Source organism: Odocoileus virginianus, chromosome 8, assembly GCF_023699985.2.
Source record: "Odocoileus virginianus isolate 20LAN1187 ecotype Illinois chromosome 8, Ovbor_1.2, whole genome shotgun sequence".
In the NCBI taxonomy this organism is placed as follows: domain Eukaryota; kingdom Metazoa; phylum Chordata; class Mammalia; order Artiodactyla; family Cervidae; genus Odocoileus; species Odocoileus virginianus.
Genome location: NC_069681.1, coordinates 65,635,269 through 65,645,155, shown reverse-complemented (window position 1 = coordinate 65,645,155; position 9,887 = coordinate 65,635,269). Strand labels below are relative to the sequence as shown.

The window sequence follows — 9,887 nt, the reverse complement described above, 5'->3', positions numbered from 1 at the left end:
AAAACAGGATAGAAACCTCAAAAACTGAGTGCATACATATGTGGGCAATTAATCTATGATAAAGGAGGCAAGAAAATACAACAGGGAAAAGATAACCTCTCAATAAATAGTTCTGGGAAAACTGAACAACTATATGCAAAAGACTCAAACCAGACTACTGTATCATGCATTATTTAAAAACAAAGAAGCAAGCAAACAAAAAAGGATATAAAACTTAAATGTAAGACCTGAAACCATAAAAATTCTAGAAGAACACAAAGTCAATAAGCTCTTTGATGTTAGTCTTAGTAATTTTGGGGGTGGGAGGGCTGTCATGTCAGGCAAGAAAAACAAGAGTTAAAATAAATATGACTATATAGTTTTCAATTAACAATAATTGTGCCTCGGATAAACCTCATTGGCTACAATACTGCCACTGTGCAAAGCTAATAAGACTACATAAAACTAAAAAGATTTTGTATATATAAGGAAACTATCCACAAAAGGAATACATTGCCTATTGAAATGGAGATTTTTACAAATGATATATCTGATTTTGTTGCTTTTAGTCACTAAGTTGTGTCCAACTCTTCTGTGGCCCCATGGAGTTTAGCCCGACAGGCTCCTCTGTCCATGAAATTTCCCAAGAGAGAACACTGGCATGGGCTGCCATTTTCTTCTCCAGGGATTCTTCCCAACCAAGGATAGAACCCTCTTCTCTTGCACTGGCAAGTAGATTCTTTACCACTACGCCACCAGGGAATGTGATATATTTGATAAGGGCTTAATATTCAAAATATATAAGGAACTCATACAACTCAGCATCAAAAAACAAACTACCCAATTGAAAATAGGCAGAGGATCTGAATAGACATTTTTCCGAAGAAACTGTACAGATACCCAGCAGGAACGTGAAAAGATGCTCAACATCCTTAATTATCAGGAAAATGCAAAATCAAAGCAATCACCACACAGCTATCAGGTACTTTTATCAAAACTATTACAAATGTTGATGAGTGTGGAGAGAAGCGAACCATCTGCACAGATGGCGAGAATGTGTTCAGTCACGATTCAAATCATTGTGGCGATTTCTCAAAAAATTGATACTGCAGCTACTCTATGATCCAGCAATTTCACTTCTGAATATTTATCAGAATAAAACAAAAACACTAATTAGAAAAGTTATCTTGTCCCCAAGTTCATTGCAATATTACTTAAAATAGCCAACACATACAAATAATATAGGTGTATATCTAAAGAGGAATGGATAAAGAAGATGTGATATGTATCTATCTATATCTATATATCATCTATGTCTATATCTATATCTATATCTATTGCCATAAAGAAGGCTGAGCATTGAGGAATTGATGTTTCAAATTCTAGTACTGGAGAAGACTCTTAAGAGTCCATTTGACAGCAAGGAGATGAAACCAGTCAATTAAAGGAAAGCAACCCTGTATGTTCATTGGAAGGACTGATAACTGAAGCTCCAATACTTTGGCCACCTGATGAGAAGATCTGACTTATTGGAAAAGAGCCTGATGCTGGGAAAGATTGAGGGCAGGAGGAAAAGGGGATGACAGAAGATGAGATGGTTGGATTGCATCACTGACTCAGTGGACATGAATTAGAACAAACTCCAGGAGATAGTGAAGAACAGGGAAGCCTGAAGTGCTGCAGTCCATGGAATTGTAAAGAGTCAGATATGACTGGGAGACTGAACAAAAAATATTACTCAGACATAAAAAATAATGAAATTTTACCTTTTGCTAAATGAAGTAAATCAGAGAGAGAAAGACAAATATTGTATAATACCACTTATGTGTAGGATATTAAAAAAACAAAACAAGTAACAAACAAATGTTTGCCAGTGTAGAAAGAGGAAGGAATATGAAAGAAATAGGTAAGGGAGATAAAGAGCACAAACTTTCAGTTGCAGAATAAATGTGCTATGGGCATGATATCTATAGTGTGAAGACTGTAATTAATAACTATATAGTATCTTTGTATGGTGACATAGCTAGACTTATCATAATGTATGTTGAAATGTATAAAAGTCACTATGTTGTGTAACAGGGGCTAACATAGTGTTGTAGGTCAATTATACTTAAAAACAAACTCATAAGAAAAGAAATCAGATTTGTGATTACCAGAGGTTGGTGGTGAGGTGAGGAAAAATTAGATGAAGGCAATAAAAAAGTGCAAGTTTCAAGTTATATGATAAATAAGTACTTAATTAAATGAAGTTAAGTAATTGTTAAATAATCATCAGTACCTACATTTTAAAGTAAACTGAATGTTTTGTTCAATTTTCACAGAACTTAGAATTATGTTTTTGATACAAAAATGGTAATCTTTAACAAATGAGTTGAATATTATCTCCTTCCTTTGTGGGTATTAAAATACAAGTATTAGAAGTATCTCAGAATTAGACTCATATACCTATTCAAAATATGTAAAAGAACTCAGAATAATCTTCCCATTATCTACATTTTCAATTATTTTATTTCTAAAAATGACAAGATTTGAACTACCTATGACCAATATAACACAAAAAGTGATTTTGCAGAGTGTTGTTGTTGCTGTTTTTATTATTGTTCAGTCCTTCGGTCCTGTCTTTACAACCCCATGGACTGTAACATGCAAGGCTTCTCTGTTTTTCATCTCCCAGATTTGCTCAAGCTCATATCCATTGAATCAGTGATACCACCCAACCATTTCATCTCTGTCCCCCCTTCTCCTGCTGTCCTCAATCTTTCCCAGCATTGGGTTCTTTTTCAATAAGTCAGATCCTTGCATTAGATAGCCAAAGTATTGGAACTTCAGCTGTAGCATCAGTCCTTACAATGAATGTTTAGGGTGGATTTCCTTTAGGATTGACTGGTTTCATCTCCTGCTGCCCAAGGAACTCTCAAGAATCTTCTCTAGCACCACAGTTTGAAAGTATCTATTTATTCTTCAGTGCCCAACCTTCATTTTGGTCCAACTCTCTCATCTGTATGTGACTAATGGAAAGTGTCAATTATCACCTATTTTTTTAAATTATATGAAGCTACAAAACTCCAAGCCAAAAATATACAGAAATAGAGTAAATATAATGGGAAGTACAGTATACAGAAAATGTTTGATTTTATCAAATCAATTGTATTACAAAGAAATACCATCTTTAACTTCCAATTACATCACAGTTATATTGTGAAAGAAATAGAATGAACTGTAATATAATTGTGTTACAAGTTACTAAAACACTCAAAGTCTCCAACATGATATTCAAGATCTTCCAGAATTTATGATAAATACTAAATTTTATATTTGATACCCTTCCTATTCATTTTTTTTCATCTGCCAAGTCTTTAAACACAAAAATCAACATGAATTATAATCTACTATTTATGCAAAAATTATAACAAATAAATAGAGAATATTAGTACTGGCAGTTTGCCTAATGAGATGCTGCTTCAAATGTGCAAGCTCGGCAAATGACTTGTAAAATGTCACTGGAAATTAAAAGTAACAACATTTCATGCAAAGTTGCAGCAACCAGAGACTGAAATGTCTTTACTCAATTCAGATTCCTAAACCTTTGCCTATTTGACATGATGATATAAGTATAGTCAAAAATAGGCACAAATTATGCTATAACATCTGATACTTTTCAAGAGAAAAATTTTGGAGACTGATAAAGTGGAATATTGCTTATAATGTGATTCTGAGGCTGCTATGTAAGTTGCTATGATTTATTTTTACAAAATCCTTCAATTCATTATTTATTTTATACCTTTCTAAGTTGTTTGGGTAGTGAAATAAAAGTGATAAACTTAGTTTTACTCCACAGCAGAAGTATATAGAACCATTGTAAAACAATATGAAGTAGATTTGCTTGCATTATTCCCTTCGGTTTGAGTTGCAAGTCATTATAATTATTTCATTTACACTAACCAGTTTATTCTGTAACTAAAAGAGAGACATTTTGCTTAAAGTTATCTTGACAATCACCTTCTGAAATTGTTTAGGGACTCTCAGTGATGAAAAAATTATACACTTATAATTATGAAAAAAGTATGACTGTCAATAACCTAAATATGTACAAGACTGAGAGTAACTCCTTTTGGAACTTAAATCAATACCTGTATTATTTAATATATTAATGTAAATTGTGTTTAATAAAAATTGTTACACTCCCCATCCTCACCTCTATTTTGATAAGGGCATATTTGCCTGACTTTTACACCAAAGAAGGTTTGTAATAAGCTCTCATAATGATGGTAACTTACTAGGCAATCTTATGCTCAGAGATCGTGTGGATATTCAACTCAGACTACAATAACGGAAATCATTTCTATTCACTTAATGTATTAGCTAAATTATAAGAGGTGTCTTAAAATGAATATCAGGGAGTATGTGAGAACATATATCTGAGCTTAGAAAACAGACACAAATAAGATAAAAGTTTAATTAAATATACACAGCTAAATAGTAAATTTTAGAAATCATAAGCCACATGGCATTTAACCAACTACACAAATAAATTTGTGGTTCAAAATTTGAAGGGTAGGACATAGTGTTTATTTACATTATATGTGTATACAACACCTGTCTCAGTTCCTATTTCATTTGATACAAAAAGCAAAAGTGCCTTTGTCTTTAACATGTCATACTATAGGGACTTTTTTTGGAAATTTAGTTAATTTAAAATACTGTGACAGTTTCAACTGCACAGTAAAGTGATTCAATTATGCATATATATCAATATAGAGAACATATATATTCTTTTTACACTATCATCCATTACAGGTTATTACAAGATATTCAGTATAGTTCCCTGTGCTATCCAGTGGGTCCTTGATGTTTGTCTATTTTATATACATGTGTATATTTTAATCTCAAATCCCTAATTTATTCCTCCATACTCCTTTGGTAATCATGTTTGTTTTCTGTGTCTATGACACTATAAATAAGCTCATTTGTATCATTTTTAAAATTCCACATATAAAGTTCAGTGCAGATGTTTCATTCATTTTAAAGTACTAAATCATACAACCAAATTACAATATAGACATTATAGCCAAATTAAAGTGATTAAAATCAGAAAAGAATGATTTCTCTTTTCTTTCTACATACCCATGATTAAATCCTAAATCACTGTTGTTATCAAAAATTTAGCTAAAAGTTGAATGATGTCTTAATTCTCAGAGGTAAGAGAAATCAAATCATTCTACATTATTAGGCCCCAAGAGCTTCTGCAAAACTCATCTCTAATATTCTTTCATTTTTAGAAATAATGCCAATATTTATTTGATAGCTTCATTGACCAGAAACAAATTCTTGATCTCACACTTTAGAAATATCAAGTTGAAAGTGATGTGTAGTTTTGGTGATGAATGAAATAATTTCCTCATAACTACAAATTGAAGTGAAAGCACTGGACTTTAAATTTAGTTGAGAAATTAGAGTTAATACATTTTAAATTCAAATAATTTTAGCCACATATATGTTCAGTCACACAGAGAGTGATTATCAGTGTAAGGAAGGATTATGGCACCAGTCTCTATTTCAGGTAATAAGGCAGCTTTATAATATTGAAGAGGCACAGGTTAAGTATTAAGATTTTGTACTCATATTTGAGAACATGTTGAGAGAACCTATCTCCCTTCACCCCACATAATGCTTTCAAAAGATTCAGATAATTGACTGTAGAAATAATTATCAGTTTAGTTGTCTGTTTATTCTACTAAGAAATGTAACAATACAATCAATTTTTTTAAAAAAATCAGTTTGTATGGCAATCTACAGACCCAGATTCCAATTTTAGTAGAAGAGTTGATATGCAGATGACACCACCCTTATGGCAGAAAGTGAAGAAGAACTAAAGAGCCTCTTGATGAAAGTGAAAGAAGAGAGTGAAAAAATTGGTTTAAAGCTCAACATTAAGAAAACTAAGATCATGGCATCTGGTCTCATCACTTCATGGCAAATAGATGGGGAAACAGTGGATGACTTTATTTTTCTGGGCTCCAAAATCACTGCAGATGGTGATTGCAGCCATGAAATTAAAAGGTGCTCGCTTACTCCTTGGAAAGAAAGTTATGACCAACCTAGACAGCATATTAAAAAGAAGAGACAGTAATTTGTCAACAAAGGTCCATCTAGTCAAGGCTATGGTTTTTCCATTGGTCTTGTATGGATGTGAGAGTTAGACTATAAAGAAAGCTGAGTGCAGAAGAATTGATGCTTTTGAACTATGGTGCTGGAGAAGACTCTTGAGAGTCCCTTGGACTAAAGGAGATTCAACCACTCCATCCTAAAGGAGATCAGTCTTGGGTGTTCATTGGAAGGACTGATGTTGAAGCTGAAACTCCAATACTTTGGCCACCTCATGCAAAGAGCTGATGCATTTGAAAAGACCCTGATGCTGGGAAAGATCGAGGGCAGGAGGAGAAGGGGACAACAGAGGATGAGATGGTTGAATGGCATCACCAACTCAATGGAGATGAGTTTGGGTGAACTCTGGGAGCTGGTGATGGACAGGGAGGCCTGATGTGCTGTGGTTCATGGGGTCGCAAAGAATCAGACACGACTGAGTGACTGAACTGAACTGATCCTCACTAATTTTGGTAAAGGATCTTTGAAGCTGTTCCTGGGGTATCACCTGAAAGATTATGACTAGGGAGAAATTGAGTAACTATAGTTAAAGAAGACAAAATAAGTGAAGTTGCATTCAACATTATTTGTCATTTCAAATTCTGTTCATTTCCCCCTCAACTATTGTCCAACTACTTTAGACAGTCTCAGTAGGTCAGTTTGTCCAAGCTCTTTTCTTAGTAAACAACCATCTTTCATTTTTCTTAGCATAAAAAATTTGAAATTTCAGCCAACTGCTTGTCATTGTGCATAACTTTGAATATGTAATTTTTAAATATTAAGTGCAGTTCAGTTCAGTTCAGTCGCTCAGTCATATCCGACTCTTTGCGACCCCATGAATCGCAGCACGCCAGGCTTCCCTGTCCAAAATATTCATTCAGTAGAAAAATGCTTAGTATTAAATAAGGGGAAAACCCAAAGGAGTTAATAATCTTTTATTAATTGTAGAAGAGAATTTTTAAAAAATGACCTCCAGAATAATTCTCTCTATTTGAATTTTTAAATACTTAATATAAACTTTAGCCAGCTGAGAATTTTTAATTTATTCTGATATAAGGTAGATTTGACTTAAAATGTATCATTACATGATGAGATGATAAGACACAGTGGGAGAAATACATAAAGATTCAAGGCACCTTGGCATCAGACTCTACTTATACCTTATTGAATGAAAATGGAACAGTCATCATTAATCTCTGTTGCCCTGTTCTTTTCTCTTGTAACACTGATGTATTTGGACACAATATTTCAAGTCCTTTCTTTCAATATTTTGTGAGAAAACAGTACGATTCTGTTTTCCAGAGCATTCGTTTATTGTGTGAATTTAAATTCTAAACTATAATGGTCTTTATCTTTCTGGCTTACTTCGAAACATGTATATCTAGGGTGAAACAGATCACCAGCCCAGGTTGGATGCATGAGACAAGTGCTCGGGCCTGGTGCACTGGGAAGACCCAGAGGGATGGGGTGGAGAGGGAAGTGGGAGGGGGGACCGGGATGGGGAATACATGTAAATCCATGGCTAATTCATTTCAATGTATGACAAAAACCACTGCAATGTTGTTAAGTAATTAGCCTCCAACGAATAAAAGTAAATGGAAAAAAAAATAAAGAAAAATAAATAAATAAATTCTAAACTATGCAACTGCAAATTTTCAATATTAAATGCAAATTGATTTTGCATAACTACCAATGAAAGGAGCAGGAGTTCTACCTTCCCTGTTAGTTGTATCAGTACAAGCAGGTAAAATTTAATAAACAGCCATTTGGTGCTTAACTGCAAGTTGGATTTAACTTTGTTGACATAACTGAGTTGCCAATAACCTGGTATTAGGGTGACTTGCTGGGTTCCAGAGATCAAAAAATGCTTCCATAGGCAGCCCATCTGTTGCTTAATTTTAATGATGCCTGTGTACTTAAATAGAAAATAATAAACTCTTCTACTGAAAGTGAAAGATCTTGTGTTTTTTTATTTTACTGAAGTACCTTAAAGTTAGTAGAATATGGACTATTTAAGCACCATACCGATGCCTACTTGTCCCAGTCATTCATTGTCATCAGAATTTAAAATAAATGTATACTCCTATTTTATGAAAGTCAATCAATAGATTAAAAATAGAAGCATACATTTATTTTATATTAGTGAAACACAGCAACTAAGTACATACGAATCACTGAAACAGTTTAAAAGAAAATGTAAATTTCCCTCAATGTTTAAAAGAAACAAGTAATTGTGCTTTAATTTTTCTCATAAGAAGCTTTAATCCTGACAAGCTCATTAATTTGTATCACAGATAGATTTGTTGAGCTTCAACTGTGAGCAAGGCGAGTCTGTCGGCAGCTGCTTGAGATGTCCAAACTAAGAAATTAGAATAAGCATGTTCGTTAGCTCAGCTCTCTATACAGGATGCTTCATATAAACTGTGAAATTGAAACTGTAACTTACTCCTACATAGTGTACAACCATATTTAGTGAGAGGAGGGGGTAGGAAAGTATCCTCCACCCAGAGCAGTAGTCACCAACATTAAGGAAATTATGAAGTTATTTGAAGAATATAGGCTATAAAGAAGCAGAAAAGTATTAGCAATTGTGCTCATGTCTGTTCACAGATGAAGGTCAGCAAAATTCATTCTAATGATTTTATATAAAAAAATAAATAGGTAAGGTATGTAAGATTACAAGATAGTTCTTAAATTATAAGTGGGGAATTGACTCAATTTGTCATAGTAATCTTCAAGAGACAATATTTCACCTTGTCTTTTAGCTAATTTATGCCAATTCATTTGTGTTTATTTCATTTTCTAGAGTATAGATACTGGAATTTATGTAACAAAAAATAAAATTTGAATACTTATACTCACTATATTGCTTGAAAGTCATAACTGTGTAAGCATATGCACACATATATAATTTCAAACCTACTTGAATCAATTGAGTTCAGCTTTAATAAATGACTTCCTGAAGAAAGATTAGGTATTTGCTTAAGTTATTGGTAAGATTGCATTTCTAGGCAGTGAGATATGAAGCAGAAAATATTAGAAATTTCAACAGAAACAGTAATTTGGGAATAAGGGCAGATTTCTCAGCATATCTTGATTAGAATAAAAGGAAACTAGATACTAACCTCTAGAGAGCACTGCTTTGGAAATAGATATGGAATTTTGAGAGAAATATAGAAAATAAAAGCACTGAACAGAAAATGTATATGAAAATATGAAGCCTACAGCTAGACATAATGATAAATGAGAATGTTAAAAGGAACAACTTCAAGAAACTGCTGAATTGAATGGAGGCAGAGTAAATGCTGAACAAACTGGATTGCTGGATTGCTAGTGTCAATTCCAACATGTCAAGAACCAGGAATGTGTCACTCACATACTTACAACAAGAAAAGCCCAGACAAACTGAAAAAACAAAGACTTATTTAGACCCATCAGAGATCTGAGATCACAGGACAAGGAGAGACAGGTGGCTGTATCCAGATGGATGAGCCAAGATCTACTTACATGAAACAGAAGCCACTAGGGGCATCAACTGGGTTAAACACATTAAAGGTAATTTTGATGAGGCTAGAGGCTAAGTTTAGACTGGCGTAAGACTGAGAAATCCCTTGGGGAATGCAGTCTTAGAAGAGACTCCAAACTTTCATGGATTCCTCCTGGTATCCCAACAGGTTTTAGTGGAGAAAAATTGATATAAGTTTTCCCACATCACTCTGACAGGAGAAGGGGGAGAGTAATCATGGTAAAACACACTCAGAACC

At 33.7% G+C, this 9,887-nt stretch overlaps 1 pseudogene; it reads right to left on the bottom strand.

The window, feature by feature from the left end:
* Window positions 1-314: 314 nt before the first annotated feature.
* Window positions 315-427, bottom strand: LOC139036391 (U4 spliceosomal RNA; annotated as a pseudogene).
* Between the last annotated feature and the right edge of the window lie 9,460 nt (window positions 428-9,887).